The 19101-nt window shown below is 46.8% G+C and overlaps 1 protein-coding gene across 2 annotated transcripts in view; it reads right to left on the bottom strand.

The window, feature by feature from the left end:
- LDAF1 (lipid droplet assembly factor 1) overlaps positions 1 to 18485 on the bottom strand; it is a 93071-nt gene extending 74586 nt beyond the window's left edge. Inside the window, exon 1 of one of the 2 annotated variants that reach the window (XM_040441013.1) lies at positions 18335 to 18485. The gene's annotated coding sequence lies outside the window, so the exon portion shown is untranslated. Of the gene's footprint in view, positions 1 to 18218 lie in introns of both variants that reach the window. The other variant, XM_040441014.1, reaches the window with a different exon arrangement.
- Positions 18486 to 19101: the final 616 nt, after the last annotated feature.

The following is a 19101-nucleotide window of genomic DNA, read 5'->3' as shown; positions in this document are numbered from 1 at the left end:
CTCTCCCCCCCCCCCCCCGATCATTGGTGGCAGCGGAGAGTTCCGATCGGAGTCCCAGTTTAATCGCTACAATAGAGGGAAGGGGGGGGGCGCACGCTGGCCACCAATAATATTACAATAGAGGGAGGGAGGGGGGGCCAGGGGGGGCCGCACACTGGCCACCAATGATATTCAAACTGGGGAGGGAGGGGGGTCTGCCCCCTGCTGCCTGGCAGCCCCTGATCTCTTACAGGGGGCTATGATACGCACAATTAACCCCTTCAGGTGCGGCACCTGAAGGGTTAATTGTGCTGATCACAGCCCCCTGTAAAAGATCGGGTGCTGCCAGGCAGCAGGGGGCAGTCATGTACACAGTTCGTAGTACATTCTAACTAGAAGCGTCCCCATCACTATGATAACGCCTCTGTGTTAGAATATACTGTCGGATCTGAGTTTCACGATGTAACTCAAATCCGATGGTATATTCTAACATAGAGGAGTTCCCATGGTGATGGGGACGCTTCAAGTTAAAATATACCATCGGATTGGAGAAAACTCTGATCCTATGGTATATTAACTCCTGACTTTACATTGAAAGTCAATGGGGGACGGATCCGTTTGCAATTGCACCATATTGTGTCAACGTCAAACGGATCCGTCCACATTGACTTGCATTGTAAGTCAGGACGGATCCGTTTGGCTCCGCACGGCCAGGCGGACACCAAAATGACTTTTTTTTCAAGTCCGTGGATCCTCCAAAAATCAAGGAAGACCCACGGACGAAAAAACGGTCACAGATCATGGAAAAACGGAACCCGTTTTTGCGGACCGCAAAAAAAAAACGGTCGTGTGCATGAGGCCTAAGATATGACTCTTTTATGTTAATTTGCATATGTATCAAATAGTTTTTTTTACACAATAAAAGCACAGCTATTGGGGACTGGGTATTGTGGATGTGCTAGCGGCCATCTAGCAGCCCATGTCCTCAGCTCTATACACAAAATCCCGGTGACAGGTTCCCTTTAAACACCAGTTATTCACTCGCCATCCATGGTCTCCATAGACCTCTCACATATCCATTGACTTTAATGTTTGTATTTTCACATCATTGATTTTCCATGAACCGTGGGTTTGTGGTGACCCCACAGAAGCATACCCTATCCTGTCTGTGATTATGGATTCCTCATACACATTATAGTCTGAATCCGTGAAAAGCATGGACACAGCAATGATGGCACCCGTGCTTGGTCCATGGTTTTCACAAACCATTGGTAGGAGATGCTCTGGAAACATATTTTTATCCTAGCTGTGTCCACAGACCAAACACAGATCATTTACAGACATCTTCACTCATGAACCACTGGCCATCTGGTCACGGATCTCATCACGGACACAAATGTGTGAATGTGGCCTAAGAGAGGCAAGGGCATTACCAACCCTCTTACAGGTATGCAGACACACCAATAATAGTAATAATATAATAATAATAGTAGTTGCGATGTAGTTTTATTCAACCCTGAATTTTGAGTGAGTAATGCTCTACAACTACCGAGTCACCCATATTACACTGATGATTCATTCATAGCTAAGTCACTATAAAAACACACAGAACATAGACTATATAAAAGCAATGATAAAACAGGCTTGACAGAATGTGACACAGACCAGTTTACTCATCCACCATAATCCGATCTGTAAAAATGTAACGTGCATTACTATAGTTTACAGGGTGGGGGTACCATATTTCCTTATGGAGAGTGCCTATTCATAGACCAGGCAACAGCCTCTAATGCCACAACATGTAATGTAGATATCCTATAAGTCAATGTTTGACCTTTTTAAACAGGCCTTGAGACATGACTTGGACAATAATTACACCAGCACCTTATCTGCAGATGGCTGTTTCGGAGTGATTGCCCCTCAACAGCCCTGAGCAGAGAGCACTGGCTTAAAGGGGTTGTGTATATCTGATTAGTAGGGATCCGACTCGTGGCACCCCCAGCTGTTTGAAGAAAAGGCAGCGCTAGTGCGAGTGCTACCTCCTCTTCAAGATTACACTGTGCGTTGTCTTGCTTGCAGCAGCTGTGCTGTTCTTTCCAAACTGAATTCATACACTGTATTATTACCTCTTCTTTTAACTATGTTGTTTCAATGTATTGTTCTCTGTTGCTATCTGCTGGCCGTAATTCATATGCTGCACGCCTTGTTCTTGTTATTAAAGTTTTTCTCTGCTGGGCGTGGTTTTAAGCAGCCTTGGTCCTTGTCACTTCCTGCAGCCATTTTCAGTGCTGCATTCCTGTGTGACTGGAGATACACACGTTGGCTTGTGAAGGCATCCGTTTTTGAGCAGCAGTTAGCCTCAGGAAAGACAGCATCTACTCTGCTACCGCATTACTGTATTGCCTCATCGTATGTTGCTGATTTGGATCAAATAAACCCACGTTTGATTGCATCCTCGTGTCTACGTCTGGGTCCATCCAACCTGAGCATCTGCCGGTCCGGTCTGCTCCACTGCTTGGATACGAAGGTAGGACAGTCACACAGTCATTATCAGTTACACCTTTATTCGCCTTCATGTGGGGACAGAATAGTCAAAAACTGCCTTAAAGCCTTATACCCCAGTCAATATCCGTTTCAAAGTCCAATGCCCGGCTACAGATTCCCTCAGAGCCCAGTACCACACTCAGGAACCTCCCTTGCAACAGGCCCACTCACAGCAAATCTGCCCGGCAACAGTGCATGTCCCACAAGCCCAAGGGGAAGCACGGCGTGTCCGCAGTAGATATAATCTCGCCTGGAAGTCCTCCACTACTCGCCAAGCCATTTTCTACAACCTATATTAACCCTTGCTTGCATGATATAAGAACTGTCCACGCTCGCGGGGCCTCCCTCAAACCAAAACCCCGCAATTCACTCAAAACGCTTTGGGAACCTCATTGGGGTGCCTCATCTGAGCCGCACTGCATTTTCAGCCCCCAATTCAAAAGTTCATTTTCTTAACCCCTTACGGACACATGACGTACCAGTACGGCATGTTTCCCGAGTCCTTAAGGACACATGACGTACCGGTATGTCATGAGTTTAAAGCGCGATTGTGGCGGGGGTTAATCGGAACAGGCATCCTGTCACAACTCCGGGGGGGATCATGTGACCCCCCGTATCGGCGATCGCAGGAAACCGCAGGTCAATTCAGATCTGCGGTTTGCTGCGTTTCCGGTCCATTCGGGTCTCCGGTGACCCGATGAACCGGAAAAGGACTGTGATGGGTGGTGTGATTACACACCACCAATCACAGTCCGAGCATTTGGGAGAGGCGGTGCTGGCCGTGGTGCTGAATGCCGCTGTCCAGGGTGCTGATTGGTGCGGGGAGAGAGGCGCGAGATTCAAACTTCCAGCGCTCCTCTCTCCCCTCCTCTTCCTGTTCAGCACCTGCACCGTCCAGCACCGTCCTCACCAGGCTCCTGCGATCCCCCCATCGGCACCCATCACCCTCCTGCACCCATCACCCTCCAGGTAGGTTAGGGTCAGTGTGGGAGAGGCAACGTTAGGCAGGGATAGAAGGGAAAAGTTAGTTAGGAAAAAAAACAAAAACACTTTATCTAAACTTATTGTTTTTTATCTTTGAGACCCTAGACCCCCCCTGCCACTTGCCCCCCCCCCTACCAGAGCCCCCCACCCACCACCACGTGCACTGACTGGCTGGCACTCTTAGCGTCCGGCCACTGTTAGCGCATCGCCCGCCCCACCGCTGATCAGTAAGTTTGAACTTTTTTTTTTTCTAACTTGTCCATTTTTTTTTTTTACTTTTTAGTACGTGAACACCCGTGCCCCCACACACACGCACATACAATAAAGTTTTACATGCACGCACATACACACGCACACACACACACCCATGGCCCGCCGGATGTTCTCGGTGGAGGAGGCATACGCCCAGCTTGCCTCCGACTTTGAGAGCCCCAGTGAGGAGGAGGATGACCCCACGTTCCTATTGTCATCCGCATCCTCCTCATCATCATCTGATGACGATGAGCCCCCAAGGCGGCGGAGCCAGGGGCCCCGCATTCTAGGGACCCTGTGGCCCACCCTAGTACGAGCCGCCCTGGGGCTCGTACTGGTTTCCCGGCCCACCAAATAAGCCCACCGGAGCCCCCTGCCGGTGAACTTAGCTGGTGTCCCCCAGTGGATTTTGAGCCCAAGATTCCGGATTTTGTTGGCAATCCAGGAATCCAGATTCCCACAGTGGGGTTTACTGAAATTAACTTTTTTAGTTTTTTTTTCAGTGACCCATTTGTGACCCAACAGTTCGTTGCTCCGCACCCGGGCTCCTTTTTGGCTAGACCCGGTGGCTGGACGCCGGTCAGTGCAGCCCGAGATGAGGAAATTTTGGGGCCTCATGCTGCACATGGGTCTAGTGCAAAAATCCAGTGTCAGGCAATACTGGAGTGGGGACATCCTCTACCAGACCCCACTCTACAGTATGGCCATGACACGCTCCCGGTTTGAGGCCACCCGGAAATTTCTGCATTATTCAGATAATGCAGCATGTCCCCCCCGAGGTGATCCTGCCTATGACCGTCTGTATAAGATACGGCCGGTCATCGATCACTTCGGGGCCAAATTTGTACAGGCCTACGTACCTGGAAGGGAGGTCGCGGTTGATGAGTCTCTCAAGGGGAGACTCAGTTTCCGCCAATACATTCCCACTAAGCGGGCGAGGTATGGTGTGAAGCTGTACAAAATTTGTGAGAGTGCCTCAGGGTACACTTACAAATTTCGTGTGTACGAGGGGTGAGATTCCCATATTCAACCCCCAGAATGTCCCCCCACTCTGGGTGTTAGCGGGAAACTCGTGTGGGACCTTATGTACCCACTGCTAGATAAGGGTTACCACTTGTACGTGGATAACTTTTATACTAGCATTCCCTTGTTCAGGTCCCTTGCCGCCAGATCCACGTTCGCTTGTGGGACCGTGCGGGAAAATAAGCTCGGCCTCCCTGCCCACCCCCTCCAGGTACCTATCCCCAGGGGTAAGACCCGTGCCATTACCAGTGGAAGCCTGTTGCTGGTCAGGTATAAGGACAAGAGGGATGTCCTTGTACTGTCCACAATCCACGGTAATGGCATCACCCCTGTCCCTGTGCGAGGTACCGCGGCAACGGTCCTCAAGCCCGATTGTATCGTCGACTACAATCGGTATATGGGAGGAGTTGATCTCTCTGATCAAGTCCTCAAGCCATATAATGCCATGCGCAAAACCCGGGCATGGTACAAAAAAGTTGCGGTCTACTTGGTAAAGGTTGCCTTGTACAACTCTTTTGTACTATTCCGAAGCGCTGGCAGCACAGGGACATTCCACCAATTCTATGAGGCAGTCCTCAAGGACCTGATTTTTTCAGACCGGGAAAGAGCAGGCCGGAGTACCTCAGGAAACATTTTCCAGGTGTGGTCCCCCATACTGGAAAGAAGGGACGAACCCAAAAAAGATGCAGAGTGTGTCACAAGAGGGGGGATACGGAAGGACACCACCACTCAGTGTGACACTTGCCCCGATCATCCGGGCCTCTGCGTTATCGATTGCTTCAGGGAGTATCACACTTCCATGGAGTACAAAATTTTTATAATCCCCAACAGTCCCCTAGAGAACATAAAAAACTATGGGTCTCAGACTTTGGAGACACGGAAACAATTTATTTATTTTTCCCAAAGATATTTGTTTTAGTGCAGGCATCCTCAAACTGCGGCCCTCCAGATGTTGTAAAACTATAACTCCCAGCATGCCCAGACAACCTACAGCCATCAGCAGGGCATGGTGGGAATTGTAGTTTTACAACTTCTGGAGGGCAGCAGTTTGAGGATGCCTGCTTAGTGTCTCCAAAGTCTGAGAGCCATACATATTGGGCATCGCCGCGTCCGTAAAAATCTTCTCTATATAAATAACATTTAACCCAACCCCCCCGGATGAACAGCGTTAAAAAAAAAAAAAGTGTAAAAAAATGCAATTTTTTGTCACCTAATATCACAAAAAGTGTAATAGCAAGCGATCAAAATGTCATATGCACCCCCGATTAGTGCCAGTAAAACCACCATCTCATCCCGCAAAAAATGAGCCCCTACATTAGATAGTCGCACAAAATAATTTTTTTTGGTTGCTAAAATGATAATATAGTGTAAAATCTAAATACATTTTAAAATGTAGACATATTAGGTATCGCCGCGTCCGTAAGAATCTGCCCTATAAAAATAACATTTGACCAAACCCCTCGGATGAACAGCGTTAAAAATATAAAATAAAAACGGTGCCAAAACTTTCCATTTGAATCCTTTTTTTACGGTAATAAAGCAAGGGTTAAAGGGAACCTGTCACCTGGATTTTGGGTATAGAGCTCTGGACATGGGTTTCTAGATGGCAGCTAGCACATCCGCAATACCCAGTCCCCATAGCTCTGTGTGCTTTTATTGTGTAAAAAAACTGATTTGATACATATGCAAATTAACCTGAGATGAGTCCTGTATGTGAGATGAGTCAGGGACAGGACTCATCTCAGGTTAATTTGCATATGTATCAAATCGGTTTTTTTACACAATAAAAGCACACAGAGCTATGGGGACTGGGTATTACAGATGTGCTAGCGACCATCTAGCAACCCATATCCTCAGCTCTATACCCAAAATCCATGTGACAGGTTCCCTTTAACAGCCAAACAAAACTAAATATTTATTGCCCTGATTCTGTCGTTTGCAGAAACACCCCATATGTGGTCGTAAATGGCTATATAGCCACACGGCAGGGCATAGAACGAAGGGAACGCCATATGGTTTCTGGAAGGCAGATTGTGATGGACTGGTTTATTTACATCATGTCCCATTAGAAGCCCCCCCTTATGTAGCCTAGACTAGAAACTCCAAAAAAGTGACCCCATATAAGAAACGACACCCCTCAAGGTATTCAAAAGTTACTTTACAAACTTTGTTAACCCTTTAGGTGTTCCACAAAACTCAATTTTTTGTTACCTTGCCTCAAAAAAGTGTAGTATAGAGCAAACAAAAATCTTATTTACCCTAAAATAGTCCCAAAACAACAACCACCTTATCCTGTAGATTCCTAGATGGGGTCACTTTTATGGAGTTTCTACTCTAGGGGTGCATCAGGGAACTTGAAAGCGTACATGGTGTAAATAAACCAGTCCAGCAAAATCTGCCTTCCAAAAACCATATGGCGTTCTCCTTTTTCGATGTCCTGCCGTTTAGCCAAATAGTAGTTTACGACCACATATGGGGTGTTTCTGCAAACTACAGAATCAGGGCAACCCATATTGAGTTTTGTTTGGCTGTTAACCCATTTTTTCCAGTAATAAAGTAAGGGTTAATATGGAAAATTTTCCAAAAAATAGAAATTCCAAAATTGTTTCTCCATCTGCCATTAACTCTTGTGGAACACCTAAAGGGTTAACAAAGTTTGTAAACCCAGTTTTGAATACCTTGAGGGGTGTACTTTCTTAGATAGAGTCACTTTTTTGGAATTTCTATTCTAGGGGTGCAACGGGGGGCTTGAAATGGGACATGGTATAAACAAAACCAGTCCTGCAAAATCTGCCTTCCAAAACCCATATGGCGTTCCCCTCCTTCTATGTCCTCCCGTTTGGCAAAACAGTAGTTTAGGACCACATATGGGGTGTTTTTGCAAACTACAGAATCAGGGCAACTCATATTGAGTTTTGTTTGGCAGTTAACCCTTACTTTATTACTGGAAAAAATGGGTTAAAATTGAAAAATTTTCAAAAAATAGAAATTCCTAAATTGTTTCTCCATCTGCCATTAACTCTTGTGGAACACCTAAAGGGTTAACAAAGTTTGTAAAATCAGTTTTGAATACCTTGAGTGGTGTAGTTTCTAGAGTGGGGTCATTTTTGGATGGTTTCTATTAAGTAAGCCTCACAAAGTGACTTCAGACCTGAACTGGTCCATAAAAAGTGGGATTTGGAAAATTTCAGAAAAATTTCAAAATTTGATTCTAAACTATGTAACATCCCCAAAAAATAAAATATCATTCCCAAAATGATACAAACATGAAGTAGACATATGGGGAATGTAAAGTCATCACAATTTTTGGCGGTATTACTATGTATTACAGAAGTAGAGAAACAAACTTTAAAATTTGCTAATTTTTCCACACTTTTGGTAAATGTGGTATTTTTTTATGCAAAAAAAATGGACTTTTTTGACCCAATTTTAGCAGGGTCATGAAGTACAATATGTGACGAAAAAACTATCTCAGAACGGCCTAGGTAAGTAAAAGTGTTTTAAAGTTATCAGCACTTAACAGATTTGCAAAAAATGGCCTGGTCCTTAAGGTGAAATAGGGCTGTGTCCTTAAGGGGTTAAAGAGACAGCGCACCTAAAATCAAAATGGCCGAAAAGGACCTTGTACAGTTCCCCAGTGATGAAATAAAGCAAATGCAACCCGATACTGATCATTACGAAGAGCTGGAGGTAGAACTCACACTTCACACGCGACCAAGGCGCTCTCTCAAACCAACTATAAGGATCACGGAAACCTATCACACCAGGAAAGATGAGCTATGTGACAACCTGAAAGAGCTATGGGAACGAGTTTCCTCCCTCATATCCGGACTTAAGTCCTCCTCAGGCGATGCCACCAGTTTACAAGTTGCCGTCGGGCGGCTGAACGCAGCCCATGAAAGATACAAGTGACTGTCCACAAGGTATATAACCTTTCTAAAAGACTAATATTGAAGCAGCCCCATCAGAATTGTGCAAAGCAGAATCAATAGACAGACAAAGAGACGCCATGGTGCTGGAAGCTAAAGATAAAGTGGAACTTCACATCTCTCATTTGCAAGAAACTAGATCACACAGATCGCATTCATCTAAACATTCCTCTCGGTCCTACAGATCATCATGCTCTAGAAGCTCAGCCCTAAGCGACAGATTACTAGAGGCCCGTATAAATGCAGAGCAATCCAAAGTGAGACGTTCCTTCACTGAAAAAGAAGTCGTTGCGAGGGCAGAAGCACAGACAGCGGCCAAGAGGGGCTGTAGCAGAGGCAGAAGCCAAGAAGGCAGAAGCAGAGGCTCGAATAAAGATTCTTGAATCAGAGAGGGAAGAGGAAATTGCATTAGCAAAAGTAAGACTACTTGAGCAAGCATTGAGCCAAGGCCTTGATTTAGTCTGCTTGCCACCAGAGGAGATAGATGATCCAGTTGATCGCACCAGCGACTATGTACTGAAACAGTTATCTGCACCACCCCCAGCTTGCAGTACTGTCCAAGCCAACAACTCTGAAACCTCCAAGTCAGCTCTACCTGCAGTGCCAGTGACACCCACAGCACCCGAGCAATCCAATAACAGTCGCCCAGACGCGCCCTCTCAAGGACAATTATTACAGCAAGATGGCTACCAGGTGTTTCCTGGCCTACCTCCACAGCTCAAGCAGCAGTCATCAAAATCTACAGAGGCTAGACCACAGCTCAACCCTGCAGCAACATCATTCTACCCGGAAGCATCTCACCCTTTCACGCCACACAGCCTATACACCCCAGGGGCATCACAAGTTGTCATGGCAACAAGAAGTGAGAAATCAGATATGTCTGAGTTTGCCAGGTTTATGGTGAGCAGAGCTAATTAACACCAGTCTCTCAAAATTTGATGACCGTGCGGAGAGCTACAGAGCCTGGAAGGCAACCTTCAAAGCCGCCATCGCCAACCTTAACCTAACCGCAGAGCAGGAGCTCGACCTCTTGATCAAATGGCTGGGCCCAGGCTCCAAAAATCGCATCAAGAGCCTTAGAACTGTCTATGTGGGAGAAGCAGGTCTCGCTGCAGCCTGGCAGAGACTCGAACGCACCTTTGGCAGTGCAGAAGCAATAGAGAAGGCACTATTCAGGAGACTGCAGAACGTCCCCAAGATCAGTCTCAAGGATGTCCATAAGCTTCGGGATTTAAGTGATTTGCTCATGGAGCTGGAGCTCGCCAAAAGAGACCCTCGTCTGTCCGGGCTGTGCTACCTGGATACAGCCCATGGGGTGAACCCAATTGTCGTGAAGCTACCATACAGCCTGCAAGAGAAGTGGGCGGCATCAGTCTCAAGGTGCAAAAGAGTGCATGACGTCACTTTCCCCCCATTTATTCATTTCTGTAGGTTCATCGATGAACAGTCCCAGATGAGGAATGACCCCAGCCTCGACTTCCTGGAGTTCAATACTACAGCTTCAGTGACACCATCACCAAGGTATGAAAGTATTGTGCATAAACACAGAGATTTTAAGAGCAGCGTGAATGTTAGAAAGACTAACCTACCATCATCTGCAGTACCCACTGGTAAACAGTACACTACCTCATCAGGAGACAAGGCCTTCAATCGTGAATGTCCCATTCATAAAAAACCACACTAACTGAACAAATGCAGAGGATTCAGATCCAAAACCATACAGGAGCGCAAGAAAGTCCTCACCGAGCTTGGGGTATGTTTCAGGTGCTGCGCTTCATTGGAGCACATGGCTAAGGACTGTAAATCCATCATCAAGTGTGAGGAGTGTCATAGTGAAAGACATGCCTCAGCTATGCACCCAACTCCACTCACAAGGGATTCACCGGCTGCTGTCACCACCAGTCCTGCTCTAAGTCATGGCGGGGAGCCCCAGAACCACGCTAATACAGCCACTGCTGTTTCCTGCTCATGCTTAGACGTATGTGGGTAGGGCCAGAGTGAGAAATGTTGTGCCCGTATATGCCTAATCAAGGTCTACCCGGAGGGACTACCAGAAAAGGCAGTAAAAATGTATGCCATCATTGACGACCAAAGCAACCGCTCCCTAGCAGGACCTAAATTCTTTGAAGCCTTTGGGATAAAGGGACCGTCAGAACCCTACATCTTAAACACCTGCTCGGGTCGCATAGAGACTAGCGGCAGGAGGGCACTAGGATTCATTGCTTGTTCCGTCAGTGGGAATACGGAAATGCCTCTACCGACGCTGATCGAATGCGATCAAATACCCAACCATAGGGATGAAATTCCTGAAGCTGCATTTCACCAACCACACCTAAGGCACCTAGCCAACGTTATCCCACCTATGGACAACAATGCCGAGATTCTACTCCTGCTTGGCAGAGACAATCTAAGGGTACACAAGGTGCGTCAACAGTGTAATGGTCCCGACTATGCACCATACGCCCAGAGACTGGACTTGGGATGGGTAGTCATAGGAAATGTATGCTTGGATCAACCAAGAATCCGCTCTTTTAAAACGTACGTGCGTGGAGATGGACGCACAACTTGCATTAAGCCTTGCCCTCATCACTATGAGGTGAAAGAGAAGCCTCCAGACCTCATACAACCACCTGACGACATCCCTCCCTTCTTTGCTGATAACCTGGGAAGATTAGTCTTTCACACAAGCAAGGACGATGATAAAGTAGCTTTGTCAGTAGAGGACAGAGAATTTATCATGGTAATGGACAACGAGTTCCTTAAAGACAAAACCAATCACTGGGTTTCTCCATTACCCTTCCGAGCTACCAGGGTGAGACTCCCGAACAATAGGGAACAAGCTCTGTCTAGATTTAACTCTCTTCAGCGTACCATGAACAGTAAGCCTGAGATGAGAGAACACATTGTTGCCTTTATTGATAAAATATTTCGTAACCACCATGCAGAACCAGCTCCATCCTTAGGGAAGAACGACGAGTGCTGGTACTTGCCTTCATTTGGAGTGTATCACTCACGGAAACCTAATCAAATTAGGGTTGTTTTCGACTCAAGCGCCAAACATCGAGGTGTATCTCTTAATGGTGTCCTTCTCACAGGTCCTAATCTGACGAATAACCTAGTTGGAGTGCTGAGGAGGTTCAGAAAAGAGCTTGTTGCCATCACCGCTGACATTGAACAGATGTTCCACTGTTTCGTAGTCAGAGAGGACCACCGGAATTTCCTCAGGTTTCTGTGGTACAAGAATAATGACACCAACGCAGAGATGGCGGAATATCGAATGAGGGTACACGTATTTGGAAACAGCCCTTCACCTGCCGTGGCAACTTACGGCCTTCGGCGAACTGCATTAGAGGGAGAATCCGAGTACGGTAAAGACGCCAGAGACTTTGTAGAAAAGGACTTCTACGTAGACGATGGACTCAAATCTCTACCGACCGAAGAAGCGGCTATCGATCTGCTCAAAAGGACTCAAAGTATGTTGTACCAAGCTAAACTTAGACTACACAAAATTGCTTCAAACAGCCTGGCCGTTATGAGGGCCTTCGAATCAGGCGATCATGCACCAGGATTCAAGGACATTAACTTGGGACTGGACAGTCCACCTGTGCAGAGGAGCTTGGGCCTCAGATGGGATGTCTCGGCTGACTCCTTCGGTTTTCAGATAAGTTGTGCAGTCAAGCCATTCACAAAACGAGTGTCCTATCAGTGGTAAACAGCCTATTTGATTTGCTGGGATTTGTAGCGCCCATCACCATACAAGGTAAATCTCTACTGAGACAGTTTTCTGAAACAGTCAAGGATTGGGATACCCCACTTCCCTCCGAGAAAGAGCAAAATCGGGAAGCCTGGAAGCGATCCTTGTGTGCCTTGGATGAGATCCGCATCCCGAGATGCTATATTAAAACCTCGCTTTCCTCTAGCATAAAGAAAGAACTCCACATGTTCTCGGACGCCTCCACGGAGGGTATTGCAGCGGTTGCCTATCTGAAGGTGACAGAACCCAACAACCAAAATCACGTTGGATTCATCTTTGGTCAGGCTAAGTTAGCCCCCAAGCCCGATCATACTATTCCCAGACTGGAACTTTGTGGGACTGTGTTGGCGGTGGAGATTGCGTATAGACTATGTACAGAGCCCCCTTTTACCTATGTTGGCCTAGATGTCTTTGGGCCATGGATGGTGTCCGCACGCAGGACCCGCGGCGGTCACGCAAACAGTAAGCGTTGGGCTGTACTATTTACTTGCATGAGTGTGCGAGCAGTTCACATAGAGGTGATAGAATCTATGGACACATCCAGCCTTATTAACGCCTTAAGACGGTTCTTCGCAATCAGAGGACCAGTAAAACAATCGAGGTCTGACCAGGGAAGAAACTTCATCGGAGCCTGTAGAGAACTTAACATCGACACCAAGTCCATTCAAGATCAGTTGGCGGAAAAAGGTTGCACCTGGATTTTCAATCCTCCTCATAGTTCCCACATGGGGGGCTCCTGGGAGAGAATGATCGGCATCTCACGCAACATCTTAAATTCTATGTTGATGGATGTAAACTCGTCTAGACTCACACATGAGACTCTAGTCACCCTTCTTGCTGAAGTTTCGGCCATTATCAATTCAAGACCCCTTGTGCCAGTGTCTATGGATCCTGAAACACCAGCCATACTGACTCCGGCTATTCTACTTACCCAAAAAACTGAGAATACGCTAATACCTAGTGGAGAATTTTCTTATGCTAACATCTATCAAAAACACTGGAAACGTGTACAATACCTAGCAGATTACTTCTGGAACAGGTGGCGAAAGGAGTACCTTAGTATTCTTCAAGGAAGAAGAAAATGGCAACACCACAAACCAAACTTGAAGGAAGGAGACCTCGTATTGATGAAAGAGCAACAAACCGAAAGGATTGACTAGCCTATCGGACTAATTTCAAAGGTTTTCCCTAGCAAAGATGGCAAGGTCCGGAAGGTGGAGTTGAAGATCTTCAGGAAGGGCAAGCTTAAAACGTTCTCAAGACCAATTAACAAACTCATTTTAATATTACCCATCGAGAACGTCCCTGCTGGGTGAATAGGACTGTATCTAACTTCGCAGATCTTCTCTATTCCAAGTTGGAAAACAGGACTAAACTATATTTTGCATTTTAACATGTTCTTTTTACAGGTTGTTTTATATTTTATGGACATTCATCGTAGTGAAATCCCCAAAGTGAATTTCAGACGGGGAGTGTGCTGTTCTTTAAGCAGCCTTGGTCCTTGTCACTTCCTGCAGCCATTTTCAGTGCTGCATTCCTGTGTGACTGGAGATACACACCTTGGCTTGTGAAGGCATCAGTTTTTGACCAGCAGTTAGCCTCAGGAAAGACATCTACACGACAGCATTTACTCTGCTACAGCATTACTGTATTGCATCATCGTATGTCGCTGCTTTGGATCAAATAAACCCACGTTTGATTGCATCCTCGTGTCTACGTCTGGGTCCATCCAACCTGAGCATCTGCCGGTCCGGTCTGCTCCACTGCTTGGATACGAAGGTAGGACAGTCACACAGTCATTATCAGTTACACCTTCATTCGCCTTCATGTGGGGACAGAACAGCAGCGGCGCATTGTAATTTCAAGTGCAATTACATTGCACCATCAAGACTTCCGAGATGACACTCAGTGTAATTTTGAAAAGGAAGTAGCATGCGACCGAGCGCCGCCTCTTCTTCAAACAGCCAGAAGTCGGACCCCCACCGATTAGATATTGATGACCTATCCTGAGGATAGGTCATCAAGATTACTGGCTGTACAAACCCTTTAACTGGATGAAAGGCCTAAGTCAGGATTCTGGGGATACTATATCTCCTTATGGAGAGCGCCTTACTTCAGCTTAAAAATGCATGCTATTTATGTCAGTAGTAACTTTATTGAGGCACTTAAAAATATTTAAGAAATTCTCAAAAATAATACTCCTTTTCCAATACTTCCCCATCCCTCGCTTGGCTCTACTTCCTGATGCCCAATTTATCCCTATGCTAGGCCTACCCTAAGGAAATTGCATCAATATAACATTGAGGGGGACCCACACTCGGCATCACTGTTTTTGAAAGGGACGCCGTGCTTGCTGCATCCTCCTCATTGCTTCCTACTGCACTCGCAATGGACAAAGCACAGTCACTACTAAAATACTTTATATAAAGAGTTACCTTTTCTGGTCAGAGGGCCACATCATCAGATCGAACCATTCTCAAGGGCCACCACTAAATTTAAACGTGTATTCCCATTTGAGATATCAATGGCATATCAAACGTATATGCCATAAATGTCCGATAGGTGGCAGTTCCACTTCCAGAAGTCCCACTTATCAGAAGAATAATGGTAGTCTTCTCCCCTGTTCACGATCCAGAAAGGAAGAGACCATCCATGCTTCTTCTCCATTGTAGTTTAGGCGAGTCCACCGCTTCATAGCCACACAGTGCATTAGTACTTGGAGTACCTACCCCTGCATTAGGCCTCTTGCACATGACCGTGGTTTGGTTCCGCATTTTTTGTGGCTCAGGTGCGGACCCATTTACTTCAATGGGGCCGCAAAAGATGCGGACAGCACTCTGTGTGCTGTCCGCATCCGTTGCTCCGTTCCGTGGCCCCGCAAAAATTATAGATCATGTCCTATTCTTGTCCGCAACAAGAATAGGCATTTTCTATTATGGTTGCGGCCATGTGCGGTCTGCAAATTGCGGATCTGCAAAGCACTAAGGCCGTCTGAATGGGCCCTTATTGTGAGACAAAACCAATAGTGAAGCCTACTCAGAGATCAGGTGTAATGTAAAGATTTGCACCTGTTCTGTGTGTTTGCCCGCAACTAGTTGATGTTCACAATAACTGATGGAAATAACTGTGAACTCGGTCTAAGGTAAGCAAACAGTGGGTGAATCAGCTCACCTATCCTCTTTAGGCCTCATTCACATGTCCATGTCTGTGACAAAGTGGTCAGTGTTAAATTGGTAACAAGGGGGGTCATTTCCGAACATTTTTACGCCAACTTTCGCATGACCCCTTTTTGTGACTTTTTGAACTCCCATGCAACAATATTTTGTAGCACGGGCATTTTTGTGCCGAGTTCGACACATAGGAGTGTTGAGGGTGTGGCAGAGAGCTCAACAAATTTGCCAAAATTTATGCCTGAACGCAGGCGTAAATGTTGGCCAAAAACGACTACGACCAGGGGCTCTTTTAGTTCTTCCACCAGCCGCACGGACTGCTGAAGGTGTGTCTAATTTATGATGATGCACATGCCTAGCCATAAATTAGGTGCATCTTCTGCCAGCACAAAAGGTAAGTAAAAGACTGGTGTGAAAAGCTGGTCTTTCTAAATGACCCCCAGTGTTTGTGAAGAGTAGTTTGATACTGCCGCGCACCGTTGGACTCCATAGACTATAATGGGTCCAGCCGCTTTCCGCTGGACACTTGAACTGTTTACGTCCTGTATAGGGATGAGTGAACTTCTGTTTTAAATTTCAGCGTACAAGGTTCGGGTTATCTAAGAATTCTGTTATGGATTCCGCTACCACGGACCAGAGGTTATGATCCGTGGTAGCGGAATCCATGACAGAATTCTTAGATAACCCGAACCTTGTATGCCAAACTTGGAAACAGAAGTTTGCTCAACACTAGTCCTGTATTAACCCCAGCACTCATGCTGGAAATTGGCCGGATCCCATTATAGGCTATTGGGTCCAGCAGTGCACAGCACTATCCGGCTATGCCGAATGACGCAGATGTGAATGTACTTATGTGCAGAACAGGGGCAGACTGGGAACTTAAAGTGGCCCTGGAAAAAAACAAAAACTAAAAGTGGCCCTAATATTGTAGGTTGGTCTAAATTGACAGAGGATGGGGTAACACAAGTAGAAGGGGCCAATACAAGTTGGCAGGGTCAGCAATACCATAGTGCAGCACAAAATACCTCCCAGAAGCTGACCCTGTATTGTGCCCATCAATAGCTGCCATGTTCTGTCCTCCTCCCCTAATTGTCTCTAATTAAGATATGGAGCAGAAGGCTTAGGAGGTGAAATGTGGGCCACAACACCATGCCAGCCTTACCTTCAGCATGCTGCCTGGACTAGCTCTAATAATGACCCCTATAGTTCCCCCAGTAGTATGTACCAGGCAGCGAGTAGGGCTCTGGTGGCATTATGGGTAAATTCCCTGCAATATCTATGGCCAGTCTGCCCCTGGTGCTAAAACACTTCATTCCACAACTTACAGCACTGTTTTCCCCTATTTAACTTGTCACCAGGGGCAGATTTGGTATATCTGAGGCCCTAAGCAGTTATGTCTGGGGGCACCCCACTGCACCATCTTGTCACATCAGCCTACCAAGCCCCACTCTCAGCTGGTATGTGGCCCATTGCCACATTCACATCTACGGTTAACGTTTGTGGCAGGCCTGCTGGTCAGTGATGGCCAGTTCGCAGTGTTCGCCCGCGAACACATGCGGGCTGCCATCTTGAATCACAAGTCCGACGAGGCACAGGTAAACCCTTACCTGCGCCGCGAGCCGGTCTGAAACAAATGCAGTCACCGGGAGCAGGCAGTTCCGAGAACAGCCGCCGGGGGCCTTCATCGGGCTGTTCTCGGAACTGCCTGCTCCCGGTGACCGCATTTGATTTCAGACCGGCTCGCGGCACAGGCACAGGTAAGGGTTTACCTGTGCCTCGCCGAACTTGTGAGTGAAGATGGCAGCCCGCATGTGTTCGCGGGCGAACACTGCGAACTGGCCATCACTGCTGCTGGTGTCTACCCGGCATTCCCAGATTTAACAGATCATCGCCGGATGCCTATTGACTAAAATGGGATCTGGCGGCTTTCTGCTATAAATGCCAGGTTCCGGCCGGACAAATACTGTTGCATGGAGCGGTTTTTGTCTGGCCATCAGCCGGCATTGGCGCCGGATCATCTCCAACAGAGATGTGAACACAGCCTTAGGCTACATGCACACGAACTTTGTTCGTTTCCGTGTCCGTTAAGTTTTTTTTGCGGATAGGATGCGGACCCATTCATTTCAATGGGTCCGCAAAAAATGCGGACAGCACACCTTGCGCTGTCCGCATCAGTATGTCCATTCCGTAGCCCTGCAAAAAAAAAAACAGAACATGTCCTATTCTTGTCTGTTTTAGGCATTGTTACAATGGATCCACACACCAAAAAAACAGATGGCATACGGTTTTTTTTTTTGCGGATCCACAATTTGTGGACCGCAAAACACACACGGTCGTGTGCATGTAGCCTTACATCCGTTTTTTCAACTGACCACCTGTAAGGGTCCTCCAATCTTCGGGGCCCCAAACATTTGCTTGGTTTGCATGCTGGTCAAGTCCATCACTGCTTGCCACCTTTAGGCCCTGAGTCATAGGAGCCAGGAGGGTGATTACAAACGCTGCGACCTCTATCGCTACACCAAGAGTTAAAGACATAAGGTTGTATATATCTGCTAGCGTTAATATACATTAGTACGTCTTTACCTATGCCATCAGCCGTGATCATCTGCTCCTGTGCCAAACTAGCAAGACCTAGGCCACTACACAAGGTGCAGTGTTTAAGGAAGCAGCAGACAGTGAAAGTAACCTCAGCCTCTTACCTCTCAGGGCTGCCTGTAAGATCCCTTCCATACTCACTAACACAAGAGAGACAGAGAGAGCAGCATTTCCTATAGACTCCCCGCCCCAGGGATCTGCTCAGACACAAGACCAGCCTTCCTCGCCTCCTTACAGCGACTGCCTGATCACTCCTCCTTCCTGGTCTCTTTGGCATTGCATACTTTCTTCCTGCACTGGCACACGCTGTTATTAAAGTCACAATAATAACAGAGCCAAAAAGTTCTCCGCTGACGTGTTTTATAAGAGCGATAAATATAGACGCCTGGATGGCTCATGGAGATGCATGCATTTCTGTCAGTGGGGCAGAGGTGACCTTATTCTTCTACAACGGTATAATCAGTCTCATGCTGCCTACTAAATTGCAGCCAAGGCAGTAAACATTCCGACTTCTGAAAGGGAAGTTTCTGGAACTTTTGAAAGGCATTTAATTATCTGCTTCGATACGTGTTGCAGGAAGGGGACATGTATATGTATCAGTTCTAAAAAAGCGCAGTCGCTGTCGCCTAGTGTTTGGCAAGTATTTAGCCGTTGCTTGTTACCGATCCTTCACACTGGTTCGTAGGTGTCTGGCTACACGGTCAGGTTTTCTGATGCAGTTTTGGAAGCCAAAATTAGGAATGCAGAGTAAAGGAAAGGAGTGGAGAGAAAGTATAAGGCCACCTGCACACGTTGCGGAATATGTGCGGTTTCCTGTGTAGAAAAACCACAGCGTAGTACAGCACCAGCAAATTGACTTGCGGAATTGACT

Source organism: Bufo bufo, chromosome 7 (genome assembly GCF_905171765.1).
Source record: "Bufo bufo chromosome 7, aBufBuf1.1, whole genome shotgun sequence".
NCBI classification, from domain to species: domain Eukaryota; kingdom Metazoa; phylum Chordata; class Amphibia; order Anura; family Bufonidae; genus Bufo; species Bufo bufo.
Note: the sequence above shows the minus strand (reverse complement) of the source record. Positions and strands in the feature narration are given on the sequence as shown.